Source organism: Bos taurus, chromosome 28 (genome assembly GCF_002263795.3).
Source record: "Bos taurus isolate L1 Dominette 01449 registration number 42190680 breed Hereford chromosome 28, ARS-UCD2.0, whole genome shotgun sequence".
NCBI classification, from domain to species: Eukaryota; Metazoa; Chordata; class Mammalia; order Artiodactyla; family Bovidae; genus Bos; species Bos taurus.
This window is the reverse complement of record NC_037355.1, coordinates 14,682,842-14,700,924: the sequence shown is the minus strand read 5'-3', so window position 1 is coordinate 14,700,924 and position 18,083 is coordinate 14,682,842. Positions and strand designations below refer to the sequence as shown.

The 18,083-nt window shown below is 37.7% G+C and overlaps 1 long non-coding RNA gene across 2 annotated transcripts in view; it reads left to right on the top strand.

The window, feature by feature from the left end:
• LOC101906006 (uncharacterized) overlaps positions 1 to 18,083 on the top strand; it is a 475,458-nt gene that overhangs the window by 86,383 nt on the left and 370,992 nt on the right. The window lies entirely within an intron of this gene.

Genomic DNA, 18,083 nt, shown 5'->3' with positions numbered 1-18,083 from the left:
GAGTTTTGGAAATACTTTGAGGAAATTTTTTTTGTTTTAATGTAAAATTCATAAAATGTGAAATTTACCTTTGTAATAATTTTAAAGTATGTTCTTATGACTTTTAGTATATTCATAATGTTGGGCAATCATCACTAATATCTAATTTCATGCTTTCTGTCACCTTTTGAGGAATCTTGCAAGGAACCAGAAGTCGTGATTAGCAGTAGCAGCTTGAAATAAATGACCAAAATATTAATATTAAGTGATTTTATATGGATTCATAGACAGAGACTTGTGAGCGTTCAACTTACATGTTATAAATTCCTATATAACTAGAAACTTAGGGTCTTAATACCTCCTTTCCAGGAAAGAATAGCTGTTAGCAACTTTCAGAGTTACTCAATAATGCCTTTTCCTGGGTAGTAACTTCATCCTAAACTCTGTGTGATTTTATCCTTCTTGTGGCACTACCCAAAACAAAAACATGACTTCTGTCTAAGCCGTCAATGGGTATCCTCTCTTGCCTTCCCAAACTGTGTTGGAAGACTTAGGAGCTGCTATAGACTGCATGTTGTGTTCCCCATCAAGGTTCATGTTTTGAAATCCTGATCCACAGTGTAATAGTATTTGGAGGTGGAGCCTTGAGGAAGCGATTAGGTCATGAAGACAATGCCCTTGTGAATGAGATTAATGCCCCCTATAAAAGAGGTTCTGGAGAGTTCCCAGGTCCCTTCTGCCATGTTGGGACACAGAAGACAGCTGTCTATAAAACAGAAAGTGGGCTCTTACCAAATACTTAATCGGTTATCACCTAGATATTGAACTTCCTGCCTCCTGAACTGTGGTAAATGTTTTTTATTGCTTATAAGCCACCCAGACTGTGGACAGTCCACTGTTATCACCCAGTGGACTAGGACAGAGCCCCCTCTTCTGATATGTGCAGTGCAGTGTGTGTGTTTATTTCCATGATAACAACTACGCTTAGTTTTGTAATTACTTACAACAGTCAGCCTATCACCTCAAGAGGCCCTTGAATCCTGTGATCATATTGTTTTACCTTTGAATCCTCAAAACTTAGCATCATTTCTGCAACTTAGTAGATGTTCAAGTAAATGTCATTTGAATGAATGGCTTCAGTGCATGACTCATTTCAAGTCTGTGCAAGTCCAACAACAGACATTAGTCAGACTTCCCATTTTTGATCAGCTATTGAAAGTGGGACAGTTGATCTATGATTCAGCATATCTCCAGTAAGCAAGCCCAAGAGAATAATGTTAAAAACCCTGCCCTCCTGCAAGAGTCAGCTTGATCAAGAACCTTGTTTTAGTGGTTGATTTCCACAGTTAAGCTGTCTCTCACAATCTTACGTTGGATGTCCCTTCACATAATTTGTTGATTTTTAGCAAAACTGAAGAAAGAATAAGAATTCTTTAGAATTTTATATGTTGTCCCATAATGCATTCTTAATACTGAGGAACATACAAATCCAGGCTAAGATTCTTCTATTTGGCTCTGGAAAGACTGAAAGCAGATTGCTGTAGTGATCAAAAGTTTGGCTTGCAATCAGATGGATTGTGCTTCCTATCTGTACTCTGTCACTTTCTATCTAGAAAGTCACCAGGCAAATTACTTTACTTCTCTAAGACTCAATTTTCTTATCTGCAAAGTGGATATAATAATAAAAATGAATAATAAAAAATGAACTTCATATATTTTCTGTGAATGTTAAATGAAGTAATACATATGAGAAGCATTAAGCATATAGCCTAGTATATAGTAAGTGTTCCCTTAATATCAGTGATTGTTATCTGGAACTTTGAGTGATAGATAATTTTTGGTCATGGAAAGAGTCTCTGAGGAACCTCTAGGGTTGTGTACAATGCAGAAAAGTGCAAAGTGAATAAGTTCAAGGAATTCAGGATTCAAAATTCAGTTTTACCTGAAAGACCTTGGACAATTCACTTAATCCTCATATGTCTTCAGTATTGTTAAAAAATATTATCTTCGCCTTTTTCACATCTCTCTTGCTATGTATTTTCTGTTTTTTTCCCCTCTTTATACAGACTTCCTTGAGAAAAGGAATCTGTTGATACTTTTTGACACCTTAGTCAAGAATTGCTTCTCTCCACAGGAATTTACTTTTCACTGTAATCATTCAGTAAGTTCTGATAAGCTATGTATCTACTAAAGGAATGTTACTTATTAAGAATTGATGATGGAAGAGGAGTTTTGAAATGGGTAGAGACTTCCAGTGACTCTGAAATACTTATATGTGTATTTTCTTCTGCTTCTGTATAAAGCTGGAAAAGAAAAAAAAGAAAAACAGGCAAACAATCTCATGCTACCCTTTGATTTTGGGTTGCTTGACAAACAATTTTCGTTTCTAAAGCACTTGAAAGTCTTTTTTGGTAACATTTTCAGTCTGGCAACGAGCAGAGCAAGATGAACATCTCTTAATCTTTCTTTCCAAGACAGCTCTGTCATCCTGTTTCTACATATCTGCTTTGTCATTGTATATTCACAGAAAATATTTGGCCCTCTAGGACTCTGGAGACATTCTAGAATGAACATGCTCAGAGTTAGGGCTGAATCTGAGCCCCACAGCTCAGCTGATTGGAAGCCTCTGTTCCCATATCTATAACAGTAAGACAGTGGACTAGGTCCTGAATTGCAAATAGAATTTATTTTGAATTCCTACTTTGAGTATTCGGTACTGAGCTGAGACAGCGAAGATAAAACCTGATGCATTGGGAGAGTGTTTTGTGATAAATTAACCATAAGCATGGGATGGAGGAATGAAAGCCCTTATGCCAAATCTTGCTATCCCTAGACCACAAAATCACTGAGGCCTTTCTAGTTCTAGCATCACATCAGACTGTTACTGATTCTCTGCTGCTGCTAAGTCACTTCAGTCCGACTCTGTGCGACCCCATAGACGGCAGTCCACCAGGCTCCCCCGTCCCTGGGATTCTCCAGGCAAGAACACTGGAGTGGGTTGCCATTTCCTTCTCCAATGCATGAAAGTGAAAAGTGAAAGTGAAGTCGCTCAGTTGTGTCTGACTCTTAGTGACCCCATGGACTGCAGCCTACCAGGCTCCTCCTTCCATGGGATTTTCCAGGCAAGAGTACTGGAGTGGGGTGCCATTGCCTTCTCGAGACTGATTCTCTACTTGCTCTTAATAAGATGTGAAGTGTCTGCCCTCCAAACAGTTCAGTCACCTGCTTAATTGACTAGAATGCCATTTACATGCACTGCATGTGTTATTACCCATTCCTTTTCTAAAGACGTTGAGGTACAATAAATACTTTTGTAAAGCTAAAAGAAAGAATTCAGAAAAAGGGAATGGAAAATGAGAATAAATATATGAAAAATAGGAAGTATAAGAACAAGTATGAAATTCAAGGTTTAATTTTAACCTTCCTAACTTTATTCTCTAGTACTCTATTCTCTCTTTCTATTTAATGCCATAGATGGTGGCACAGAAGAAAGAATCACATTGGTCTGGTGGTAATATGGGAAACTCTGGACATTTTTCAGATTTTTTCATGAAAATGTCTGGTAGAATCCTGAAATTTTTTTGAGGATTCAGCATGATGTGAGAAATGCTTTTGCAGTCTTACTGAGTCAGACTTAAGCAATCAAAATGATTGCTCTATTTAAAATTCATCAACAGTAATGAGCTCTTGCGTCATTTTGTAAAGATGAGACTTGAGTCTCATGTGAAGCCTTTTAAAACCTCATTGCTGTCTACAGTGCCCTTGGCTGCAGTTACCCAAGGCATAGTAAATACATCAGCATGGCCAAGTTGGGGCAGGGGAAAGAGTCACATGTTTTAAGACTACAGTTTATGACTAGGATGATATTTTCCCTCTTTTGTTTTGCATTGAGGATGTATAAAAATAATGATATTGGCATGATTATAAATGATATATTTCTTGAAGCTACTCTTGAGCCTTTCTGCAAGATGGATTTTCAAAGTCTTTCATATATTATTTATATATTTAAACAAAAATGTAATTAGGGTTATTTCTTTTGCCAAAATGCTATAGAATTTTTTCCTAAGTGATTTCTGTGCTCTTACCCTCTCTTCCACTTAGTATTGTCAGGTTACTCTTTTTTAAAAGAAAAAAAAAATATTGAGAAGGCTTCTGGTTCTGGCAAAGTAGTAATAAGAATTAAATTTCTCCTCTTGCCTGAAACAAAAAAAAAATCAAAGTAAATTAAGAAATGATTTTTAAGATGTATATTAGGCAATGAAAGACAGTGATCTCAGAGAGATGGCCAACAAATGAGGGAACCCTAGGATTGCCAAAATTTGTTGCTTGAGAGTTTCCAGACCATTGCACACTGAGGAAAAACACAGGCAGAGGCTGCAAAACTGAAGTTGAGCTAGAACTGAGAATCTGGAGAGACCAAGACACTTTGAGTTTGCAGGCAGGATGCTGGAGAGGAGAGGTCTGCCAAAAGAGAGTTCTCTCTAGATTGACAGAGGGTCCTCCTCAAGTATTCAGTAACATAATGATCAGGGCATGTATGTGCAGAAACTGTTTGAGTACAAAGAAAGAAATACTCAAAAAGATCAGAGACAACATCACTCAGATCCCATATGGGGCCAGAACTAGCGGGATAAACTAGGGAATAGGACTAGATCCAACCCCTACTGGAAAGGAAAAACTCATCATTCGTGAACTATTTGGATAGAATGCTGAGAATAGTCTTGCTTCAGTAGTGGAGAATAATTAGATCTAGACAAAACACTGCTCAAGTCTTGCCTGATAAATCTTGTAAGCAGTGACAGAAGGGATAAAACTATTGCCAAATTACTTAACTGTGTCCCGGAACAAAACCCAAGAGTAGTTATAGGAATACAAAAATATCCAACACCCAACAAAGTAGAACACAGTATCCTGCATTCTATCAAAAAATGCCAGACATGCAAAGAAACAGGAAAACCTAGAATAAGGAGGAAAACTAATCAGCTAAAACTGACCCAGGACTGCTTGGGGCTAGTGCACTGGGACGACCCAGGGGGATGGTATGGGGAGGGAAGAAGGAGGAGGCTTCAGGATGGGGAACACATGTATGCCTGTGGCGGATTCATTTTGATGTTTGGCAAAACTAATACAATTATGTAAAGTTTAAAAATAAAATAAAATTTTAAAAATTAAATTAAATGACAAGGGCATTGGAAAATCATTATACTATATTTCATATGTTCAGAAAGCTAGAGTAAAAACTGAACATGCTAAATAAATAGAGAGGTAAAAGTATAGAAAAAAAGCCATGTCGAACTTTTAGAGACAAAAAACATAAAAATAAATCCTAGAAATAAAACCTAGATGAAAAAAGCATTAATAGGATTATAGCAGATTAAACATCAGAGAAGTTTTGTAAACTTGAATACACACAATAAACCCTATCCAAAATCAAACATAGAGAAAAAAAGACTAGCTAAAAAATTACAAAGAACATAAGAATCAGTAAACTATGGTACAACTTCAAGTGAGTTAATGTATGCATAATTGGAGTTTCCAGGAAAGAGGGAACTAGAAAAAGATAAATGGTGAACAAAAAGTTTTCAAATTTATGAAAACTATAAACCTTCACAAAACTTAAAATCCCAAGAATTAAGAAATGGAAAGAATACTACCCCAATGTACATCATAACCAAATTGCCCAAAACTGGTGATAGTGAGAAAATTTTATAAGCAGCTGGAGAAAAGTGTTACATTGTATACAGAGGAACGCAGATAATGATGACAGCAGCTTTCTTGTTTAAAAAAAAAAAAAAGCAATGCCAGTGGAAACACAGCAAAGCAACATTTAAAAATTTCTGAAAGAGTGAAAAACTATCTTGAATTCCATACCCAGTGAAAATATCTTTCCAAAAGAATGTTACATAAAGCCTTTTTCCAACATCCAAAAACTGAAATAACTCATTGGCAGTAATTTATACTACAGGAATGTTTTAAGAAGCTCTTGAGGCCAAAGAAAAATGATACCAGTTGGAAATTGGGATCTATACAAAGACCATAAAGATTTTTTTTATTGTTTAAATATATTTAAAAGATAATTGAGTACATAATTAAAAACAGTAACACAAAGATGTAGAGTTTATAAGATATGTAGAAGTAAAATGTATGACTGTAATAGCACAAAGACTAATAGGGAAGAAGTGGAAGTAAACTGTTATGAGGTCCTTATAATATCATTTGGAATGATACATTATCACCTGCAGATAAACGGAGGTACATTACACATGTATACTCTAAATCCTAAAGCATCCCTTAAATAACAGAACAAAGAATAAGAATTGTTAGCAAATAAGCCCACATGCAAATTAACAAAAGAAATAAAATGGACTCATAGAAAATACCCTGGTTATCCAAAAGAAGGCAGAAAAAGAGGGAAAAGGAAATGGAGAACATGTAGGACAAAGAGAAGTTAAATACGAGGTTGATTTAAATCTAACCATATTAATAATGTGAACCATGTATAAATAATCTAAATACCTCGGTTAAAAGACAGAGATTGTCCCAAGTATATAATGCATATAAAGAATGTTGTTTATTACTTGTAATGTAAAGACACAAACAAGTTGAAAGTATGGAAAAAGGAATGCCATACTAACAGTGTCATTTCATAATGATAAGTGTATCACCCATTGCTGGTAGAAATGTTAAATGTTAAATGGCAGAAGTCTCTTTGGAAAACAGCTTGGAGGTTCTTTACAACGTTAAGCATAGACCTGCCATATGACCCAGGCCTTTCACTCCTTGGTATTTATACTCAAGAGAAATTAAAGTATCTGTCTATAGAAAGACTTTATACAGATGTTCATAACAGCTGTATTTGTAACAGCCCCAAACTGTCAGCCCAATGTTCATCCGTAGGTGAATGGAAAAACTAAATATATTATATCCATAAATGAAATAGTATTTAGTAATAAAAGGAATGGATTCTTGATGCAAGCAACAGTGTGAAAGAATCCCAAAATAATTGCTCAGCTTACACACCAGATAAAAAAAGAAGGAGCAAACTACTATGTAATACTATTACATAAAATCCTAGGAAATGCAAACTAACATGTAGTGACAGAAAGCAGGTCACTGAGTGCCACATGGGTGAGCAGGAGGCGGGTAATGTGGGCAGGGGTGAGAGAGATGACAAAGGGGCAGAAGGGGTCTTTTGAGAGTGGTGTATTATGTTCAGTAACTTTAGTGTAATGATGGAACATAGGTTATATTTAACATGTGGACACATGTCATATGTCAAAACTTATAAAATTGAACCCTTTAAATATGTGCAGTTTATTGTACATCAGTAAAAACTCTTTGTACATCAATAAATGTACAAAGCTGGAATCAATTGGATTCCAAGCTGGAATCAAGATAGCAGGGAGAAATATCAATAACTTTAGATAGGCAGATGACACTACCCTTATGGCAGAAGGCAAACAAAAACTAAAGAACCTCTTTATGAAAGTGAAAGAGGAAAGTGAAAAAGTTGGGTTAAAACTCAACATCCAGAAAACTAAAATCATGGCATCTGGTCCCATCACTTCATGGCAAATAGATGGGGAAACAGTGACAGACTTTATTTTCCTGGGCTCCAAAATCACTGCAGATGGTGACTGCAGCCATGAAATTAAAAGACGCTTGCTCCTTGGAAGAAAAGCTATAAACAACCTAGACAGCATATTAAAAAGCAGAGACATTGCTTTGCCAACAAAGGTCCGTCTAGTCAAAGCTATGGCTTTCCCAGTAGTCATGTATGGATGTGAGAGGTGGACTCTAAAGAAAGCTGAGCACTGAAGAATTGATGCTTTTGAACTGTGGTGTTGGAGAAGACTCTTGAGGGTCCCTTGGACAGCAAGGAGATCCAACCAGTCCATCCTAAAGGAAATCAGTCCTGAATATTCATTAGGACTGATGCTGAAGCTGAAATTTCAATACTTTGGCCACCTGATGCAAAGAACTGACTCACTGAAAGACCCTGATGCTGGGGAAAATTGAAGGCAGGAGAAGGGGATGACAGAGGATGAGATGGCTGGATGGCATCACCAACTCAGTGAACATGAGTTTGAGCAAGCTCTGGGAGTTGGTGATGGACAGGGAAGGCTGGTGTGCTGCAGTCCATGGGATCACAAAGAGTCGGACACGACTAAGCGACTGAACTAAACTGAAGGTGTTCAAAAACAACTGGAATGCAATAATATGCACAGAAGATTTCACCTCATAGTGAGCAGGATAAAAATATTGTATCGCTTTCTCCTATCCACTTTACACCTTAAACCTTAGCATTTTATTTTATCAGCAGAACAGTTAACTTGATAACTGTCTGTGAAACAGAAAAGTGCTGACTAGAACCTTGATTGGACTCACGTTAGCTAAATATGTATGTGCATGCCAAGTCTCCTCAGTCATGTCCAACTCTTTGCGACCCCATGGACTGTAGCCCACCAGGCTCCTCTGTCCATGGGATTCTCCAAGCAAGATACTGGAATGAGTTGTCATGCCCTCCTCCAGGGGGATCTACAGGCAGGTTCTTTGCCACTAGTACCACCCCAGAAGCCCCACTGAGTACCTTTTCCCCAAATAATCACTACCATGTTGACTTTAAGTATCTTCCAGTACAATTATAATTTTTTTGTCAGTTTCAAAAAGCTTAAAACCTTATTCAGAATTTCCTTATCCACTAAAGAAAATATTCAGACTAATTTCCTAATCCACTAAAGAAAATATTCAGACTCTTTGTGGCACAAGTATAAATGCAGACACAGGCTCACAGAGCTTGAAAGAGCCTCAGAAATAATCTGAATTGCTTTTTATAAAAGAAAGAGATTGAGGATCAGAACAAGTGAATGACCACTTTTGAAGTCACTCAACTAATTGAGATTGCAACCTATGTGTCCTTATTCCCTAAGTAGGAGTGCAGTATTTCACAAATCAGAGTGCTTTAGGATAGAAGCCATTTAATAAATACGTGTTAAAATCAGAATGAATATTGCAGATTGAACTGGTGACCTGATAGTCTCCGATTTTAAGATACGCTGAATTATTAGAAAAGGAAAACCAAACTCTGGTGCCATCTTTCCATTAACACACATTAACACATTAATACACTTTCCACATTAACGCACTTGCCTTTTTGGAAAAGGACTCAGTAGGAAGAGATTACACTGCCCTTACCCTTTTTGGTCATTTCTGCTCTGTTATATTTAAGGCATAACCCTTTTATTTGGGTTTATAGAAAACATGGGCCAGGTCAAAGTCTCCCATTATTTTCACCCCCTTTCCTATGTTTTCTTAACTTTGCATTGCACTTGATTTTTGTCTATATATTTTAATTAAATTTCTGGTAAAAACCTTTCCAGGGATCCTGGAAACATTCATTCAGTCTTCTCAAGTTCTAAGTTATTTAAGGCATAAGTTATGCATAAGCACGAGAGAGAGAGAAAATAAAAAAAAGACTAGCACACAGCCACTGACCCGTCAGAAGGGGTGGAGAGAAAGATCTTTGCGTGAATGTTAAAACTAGTATCAATAGAGAAGACACCACAATAGACTGGTGCAACATATCTTACCATGAATGCACACACAGAAAATTTCTCATTTCTTTTTCTTCCTACTTCTCTATTGTTTTGTATGACTATACCATTAACTTAGTATTAAAAAGAAAATGCTAATTCTTTGTGGCCCAATTTAAGTCTAGAATATAATCTACTCATATTTTCTGTATGTAGTTTCCAAAAATCCTGACTGCATCCATAGAGATTGAGAAATAGTAGATGACAAAAGAAGGCTGATCTTCAAGGAAGTTTAATTGAAGGATAACACCATGTAGTCTGCAAAATAATCGGAGCACAGTTTACTGTTATGATACAGCAGTTCTCAAATTGTGGAGTATGTAAGAGTCACTGGGTATTCCCTGACTTTTCTCCCAGAAATTCTGATTTAGTAGGTCGGGAGTGGAGCCCCACAATTTCCACTTTTTAACAAGTTTTACAAGTAATTTTGTTGCAAGTGGATTTATGTTGATAAAAATTGTTCAGCCTCTTTCCTTTTCTGGTTTCTACCTAAACTTTGGTTAAAATTACAGTTACACAACTCACTAGCTGGAAGGCCTTAGAAAAGTAACATGACCTTTCAGTGTCTTGACTTTGAGAATAATTCAGGGTTTTGCAAGGATTAATAATATATGTGAAGTGCCTGGTACATGGTAGACATTTAAATAATGTTAAATTCTTTCCCCAAATAAATATCATGTTCCTTCTTAATCTGACCCTAAACTGGAATGTACTTCTCCTTTAATTCCTAACCTGGTTGTAAACAACTCCACTGTTTCAGATCATGAAGAAAATCACATACCTCAATTCAAATGACTGGTTGCCAGTCCCAGAAACATTTTTGCTATGTTTGAATGACTCAGGCATGACAGAACATTAATGCATGCATATAGTTATCCACATCACAAAAGCCAACTAAATCAGTTGATTTAGATATTTAAACTTACTCAAGTGAAAAACACTCAAACATACCACCCACCAAACTTACCACCATGTGTTGGGTCCTACTTTGCAAACTGAGAAAAATTGCTTTAAGGATGAATAAGAAGGTACAGGTCCGTCTAGTCAAGGCTATGGTTTTTCCTGTACATCCTGTCATGTATGGATGTGAGAGTTGGACTGTGAAGAAGGCTGAGTGCCGAAGAATTGATGCTTTTGAACTGTGGTGTTGGAGAAGACTCTTGAGAGTCCCTTGGACTGCAAGGAGATCCAACCAGTCCCTTCTGAAGGAAATCAGCCCTGGGATTTCTTTGGAAGGACTGATGCTAAAGCTGAAACTCCAGTACTTTGGCCACCTTATGCAAAGAGTTGACTCATTGGAAAAGACTCTGATGCTGGGAGGGATTGGAGGCAGGAGGAGAAGGGGACAGCAGGGGATGAGATGGCTGGATGGCATCACTGACTCGATGGACGTGAGTCTGAGTGAACTCCGGGAGTTGGTGATGGACAGGGAGGCCTGGAGTGCTGTGATTCATGGGGTCACAGAGTCAGACATGACTGAGCGACTGAACTGAACTGAACTGAACTGAAGAAGGTACAGAGAAGGTCTGCTCACAAGGAAATGTTCAAGATAAACCCTTGACCTTTTTTTTCAAAATGTGTTCTAGTTCTCAGCCTCTTGTATTCATATTCATCCAAAGATCTTAGATACAGCAAGGTGCTTTGACATGTCTAAGAGTTAAACACAAGCCCAGTGCACACCCAGAAGCCCAGAGGAATATTTTTCAAAATGAGAATTATGTTTGGGCCAATAGCCAGTAAGGGCAAGGAAGAACTCAGCAGCTCAAAGGAACATGCAGAACTCAACACTCTGAGGCTGATGAAATGTTCTCTCCTTACTCATCAGGGCTGGATCGGTGCCAGCTGATGTTATCAACAAAATTTGACCCCATCCTTTCCAGATCCTCAGTCTTAAGGATCTTTTGCCATCCTACAGATTCCACCAAAGTCATCCTAGGCCGTATGCTTAAAAAGTCAATCCCCTCCTCCAGCACTGCCCCACAAAACTGGAGGAAAGTGTGTTAGGTTTGTACTTATGCTCAAAGGGCTAGAAATGCAAACTTGTGTTTTAAATATTTAGTTTTTAAATAAAAAATCATACAGATGCAAAGTTCTAAAAGTCAAACAATGCTAGTAGCTTATACTAAAACAAAACAGATAAAAAAAATTAGCTGCCCCCCCGCCCCCGACCAGCAACATTTACCCTGTTCTCCAAAGGCAACTCCCTTCAAGTATGTTACCTGTTTCATCTGGTATTTATGTCTATTTTTTAAAGAATTAACTTAAAAAACTGGAAATAGAACTGCCATATGACCCAGCAATCCCACTGCTGGGCATACACACTGAGGAAACTGGAATTGAAAGAGACATGTGTACCCCAGTGTTCATCGCAGCACTGTTTACAATAGCCAGGACATGGAAGCAACCTAGATGTCCATCAGCAGACAAATGGATAACAAAGCTGTGGTACATATACACAATGGAGTATTACTCAGTTATTAAAAAGAATGCATTTGAATCAGTTCTAGTGAGGTGAATGAAACTGGAGCCTATTATACAGAGTAAAGTAAGTCAGAAAGAAAAAAACATCAATACAGTATATTAACACATATATATGGAATTTAGAAAGTTGACCCTATATGCAAGACAACAAATGAGACACAGATGTAAAGAACAGACTTTTGGACTCTGTGGGAGAAGGTAAGGGTGAGATGATTTGAGAGAATAGCATTGAAACATGTACATTACCATATGTGAAATAGATTGCCAGTCCAGGTTTGATGCATGAGACAGGGTGATCAGGGCCGGTGCACTGAGATGACCCTGAGGGATGGGATGGGGAGGGAGGTGGAAGGGGGGTTCAGGATGGGGAATACCTGTACACTTGTGGCTGATTCATGTCAATGTATGGCAAAAACCACTACAATATTGTAAAGTAATTAATAAATTTTTTAAAAAAGTTAATCAAAAGAAAACAAAAGGTTAACTTTAGGTTAGTGTAATTATATAAATATAATTCATTACTGTGCCAAGTCATGATATTATTTTCTTTCCCTGAACATAATTTTTGTTTTTCCTAGAGTTATTTATTGCATCTTTTAAAAGAATTTACTTGATTTTCTCTGTGTTTACACTTAATGTCTTTCTACATCCTCTGGCAGCCAGCATTTCAGTAGAATTGCTCACAAACACAACCTGTCAGATAATTTATTTCCACTTTTTCTAGACTTTCCTCCTAAAGTCAATTTAGGCCTCCTATTTCAATTTGAACAGGTTTCCTGGAAGAGAAACTTCACAGCTCTTATTCTTTGTCATTTCCTTGGCTTAAATCCTGTAACCAGGATACATGGCTATTTTTTTTTTTTTTTTTTTTGCTTTTGCTTGAGGAGAAAATGGTAACTCATTTTTTAAATTAAAAATTATCAAATTATTGCAAATTATTATTTTTTCTTTTATTATTATTATTATTATTATTTTTTACTTTACAATATTGTATTGGTTTTGCCATACATCAGCATGCATTATGTGGAATCTAAACAATACAACAAACTAGTGAATATAACAATATTTTTAAGGAGGTGAATGTAAAGTAACTTTCAAAAATTTTATAAAAATAATTTGCATCCAACACGTGTACACCTGTGCTGCTGCTGCTGCTGCTGCTAAGTCGCTTGAGTCGTGTCCGACTCTGTGCGACCCCATAGATGGAAGCCCACTAGGCTCCCCCGTCCCTGGGATTCTCTAGGCAGGAGTACTGGAGTGGGGTGCCATTGCCGTCTCCGGTACACCTGTGGTGGATGCAAATTATTTTTTTTTATAAAATTTTTGAAAATTACTTTACATTCACCTTTTTAAAAATATTGTTATATTCACTAGTTTGTTGTATTGCTTAGATTCCACATATAAGTCGTATCATACAGTATTTTTCTTTCTCTGACTTATTTCACTTAGCACAGTGCCCTCCGAGTCTATCCATGTTGCTGCAGATGGAAGAATTTTGCTCTTTTTAATGGCTGGATAGCATTCCATTTTGTGTGATATAAAGAAGATTATACCACAACTTCTTTATCCATTCATCTGTTGATGAAAACTTAGGTTGTTTCCATATTTTGGCAATTGTAACATTGGGGTTCATGAATGTTTTCAAATTAGTGCTTTGAGTTTTTTTTGTGTGTGTATACACACACACACACACACACATACTCAGGAGTGGAACTGCTTTGTCCTATGGTTGTTCTATTTTCAGTTTTTTGAGAAGCCTCTATACTGTTTTCCATCATGGCTACTCAATTTTTTTTTGTTGTTTTACTTTTTTCTTTTGGTGAAGACTAACTCATTTTTAATAGCCTGATTTTAAGATCAACTCTAAAGGATCCCCGATTAAAAAAAAAATTGCTCCATTTATATTTTAATGATACCTCCAAATAGAAAACTAACCTGATTTACACATTACTCTTAATTGTGGTAACTGTTATGTTCTCCCCCCAAAAATCAAGATCAAAACTATCTGGTAGAGCAACCTAAGATTGTGATAAGTTTTCCAGAATAGAGAGCCAAAACCTGGGATGTTATCCATGGAGAAGTCTTCAAAATTTGTATTTTCCCCTCATATTCTACAATTTTTCTTATAGCATATTGTCATCTGATTCTGGCAATGCACTATAATTGAATGCCATGTACAAGCAACAGGAAAAATCAATTCACTGACCATGATAAAAGAGAAATGAGCTACAGACTCACTAGGGAAGTTTATAAAGCTTCTCTGTAGGGTTGAGTTATTGGTTTTTATTCTGAAGCAGCAGCACTGAAGCACAAAAAATGCCAGTAATTGGGGTCAGTGTTCAGTCAGACCCCCCCACCAAAGGATCTTCAGCCAACTCTGTTAGAATAAAACTTCAACTTCAAATAAGCGTGTGATGCCTCTAACTTTTCCATTAGGAAAAGTTAATGAGTTTCTTTTGACAAGAGTGTTACAGAGGTGTGATTCTCAGAAATGAAAGTCTAGATACCTCAGACTCCATGTGTGTAAAAAAAGATACTCTTGAAAGGAGACAAAATATACATTAATTTCAATGCTTTTTTTTTTTTTTCTCTGTATAAAACCCTTAGGTTCAGTACCAAAGAAACTGTGTTGAAATGAATAGAAATAAAATGACTGTTTCCTACCAAGAGAAGCACAGTAGTCAAGGACTAATTTCAATTCACCTTGCAGAGAAGGAGGCTGTAGGCTACTAAAAGGGAAATCAGGCCATTAGAGCTTTGCACTGCTGCTTACGAGGAAGTGTGTTCTTCCTGTGTGACCTAGGAAGAGACCAAAAAGGCGGAAGGAACACTGAATTTTCTGAGAACATTGGTACGTGGCCTGAATACGAGTTCCTCAGAGGTTACATGTTTGTTCCCTCAGGTCTAATAGGTACCTACCTATATACCACACTTCCTTAAAGCTATCACTTACTTTTAGCTCTTCCAAGTGTCAGTTTCCTAAACAGAAAATAACAGTAGTGTTGCATTCAGGAGCTGTTTTGAGAATTGAAATTTTATAGACATAACAAGTTATATTTACAAAGGTTTGGTGGTGTCTTAAAAATTTAGGCCACAAACATGAGTATTTCAACAGTCCCCTACACTCCTGAAAATATATCCCAAAGTTGATGTGAAAACGTCAAGGTTGATATTTGTTGACTTCATATCCCTCTAAATCTTCAGTGACCTCCTTCCTCTGCCATGAAACCTTTGGCCATTCCAACTTCCACTCATTTCTCATTTCTAAATTTCTGCAGAATTTAGTTCCTACCTACATATACACTTCCCAGGCAGTGTTAGTGGTAAAGAACCCACCTACCAGTCCAGGAGATATGAGAGACATCCCTGGGTCGGGAAGATCCCCTGGAGGAGGGCATGGCAACCCACTCCAATATTCTTGCCTGGAGAATTCCATTGACAGAGGAGCCTGTTATGGACTGTAACAGTCCATAAGGTCGCAGAGAATCAGACAGAACTGAAGCGACTTAGAACTCACATGCACACATATACTCACCACTTAGAGCCTTTGGCTACTTTTTTTTTTTTTTCCTAATGAAAGTTTTCACCTACAAGTAACTGAAAGCTCCTTGAGTACAGAGACAAGTTTTGGTTGTTTTCTGTTTCCTTGATTGTACCTAGAATAATGCCCTTGCTCTGAAGGTTTGTTCACTGCCTGTTGATTCTTATTCAGAGGACCATCTCCTTTTAGTTAGTGATTGTTGAAAATCTATCCACACATTCCATTCATTTGAGGACCCTATGTTAAATACCAGAGTCCAACCGCATCTATAAAGATTCTACTTTAATTGGTCTTAGATAAAATCTGGGCATTTGTATTTTCTAGATGTTCCTCAGGTAATTCTAGTCTGCCACTGCTGCAAGCCCTCTTTTAAAAGTAGTTCATCTGTAAAGTTGGGTAGAGAAAGAAACATGGTGAATGGTGAGAGAAGAGCAATCTAGGTTTTTTTCATGTTCACCTGGAAAAAGAGGCTCCCCTCAACTGCTAATTCTGGTGGCTTAGATGGTGAAGAATCTGTCTACAGTGCAGAAGAAAGGGTTCGATCCCTGGGTCAGGCAGATCTCCTGAAGAAGGGAAAGGCAACCCACTCCAGTATTCTCACCTGGAGAATTCCATGGACAGAAGAGTCTGGTAGGCTACAAGTTCACAGGGTTGCAAAGAGTCAGACATGACTGAGTGACTAACACTTTCACTTTCGATGGCTGATTATTTGACAATCTTAAAAGTTCTCTGACACCCCACTGACCTCTCAAGACACTCATATCTATCTCAACTTTTCTCAGAGGTCTCGGGTAGTAAATTTAACAAAGTTAAACAGGTTTCTTTGCCATAGGCCTTCTCAGAATCTTCAGTAATCCAATGTTTAGTGAAGCTCCAAGAGGGATGTTGTATGCAGTCATCTGAAGTTACTTTATACAGAGCTTATGGGGACTCTCTCATTTCTCATTTAGGAAATGCTGCTTGTATGTATGTAAGTATAGCATGGACTAGATGGGTGGAAAATGTTGAAGTAGGGATGGGTGGAATAATTTTGTTCCAGAAGTTAAGAATATTGATAATAAATCTTCTAAAATCCAGAGACCATTTTAATCTCTGCAAGATTTTGAAAGGGGCCTCAAATTGGAATTAATGGCTGCTCACATAAATGGCATTAATACCACACAGTGATATGTTCTGTTTTGCCAACTGACTCTTCACTACTTAGAGATATTTAATTATGTTTTCCAGTTTCCAAAAAAAGAGGCTTGTTGCAGTATTTCTAAATGTAAAAGGCAAAGTATAACTGTAGGAGGAATTAATTATATTCATGATTTGAGTTAGAATTAAGGATAAAGATTACTAATCTTTTGAGGATAGCCTGTGTTCTTAATCCACTGAAAAATAACTCATAGTAAATGTATACTAGATGAGAATTTAGAGGAAGAACTTCAGGAAAACTTATTGAAGAGAGGATCAGATCAGATCAGATCAGTTGCTCAGTCATGTCCGACTCTTTGGGACCCCATGAATCTCAGCACGCCAGGCCTCCCTGTCCATCACCAACTCCCAGAGTTCACTCAGACTCATGTCCATCGAGTCAGTGATGCCATCCAGCCATCTCACTCTCTGTCGTCCCCTTCTCCTCCTGCCCCCAATCCCTCCCAGCATCAGAGTCTGTTCCAATGAGTCAACTCTTCGCATGAGGTGGCCAAAGTACTGGAGTTTCAGCTTTAGCATCAGTCCTTCCAAAGAAATCCCAGGGCTGATTTCCTTCAGAAGGGACTGGTTGGATCTCCTTGCAGTCCAAGGGACTCTCAAGAGTCTTCTCCAACACCACAGTTCAAAAGCATCAATTCTTCGGCACTCAGCTTTCTTCACAGTCCAACTCTCACATCCATACATGACCACAGGAAAAACCATAGCCTTGACTAGACGAACCTTTGTTGGCAAAGTAATGTCTCTGCTTTTGAATATGCTATCTAGGTTGGTCATAACTTTCCTTCCAAGGAGTAAGCGTCTTTTAATTTCATGGCTGCAATCACCATCTGCAGCGATTTTGGAGCTCAGAAAAATAAAGTCTGATACTGTTTCCACTGTTTCCCCATCTATTTCCCATCAAGTGGTGGGACCGGATGCCATGATCTTTGTTTTCTGAATGCTGAGCTTTAAGCCAACTTTTTTAGTCTCCACTTTCACTTTCATCAAGAGGCTTTTGAGTTCCTCTTCACTTTCTGCCATAAGGGTGGTGTCATCTGCATATCTGAGGTTATTGATATTTCTCCCGGCAATCTTGATTCCAGCTTGTGTTTCTTCCAGTCTAGCATTTCTCAGGATGTACTCTGCATATAAGTTAAATAAACAGGGTGACAATATACAGCCTTGATGAACTCCTTTTCCTATTTGGAACCAGTCTGTTGTTCCATGTCCAGTTCTAATCATTGCTTCCTGACCTGCATACAAATTGCTCAAGAGGCAGATCAGGTGGTCTGGTATCCCCATCTCTTTCAGAA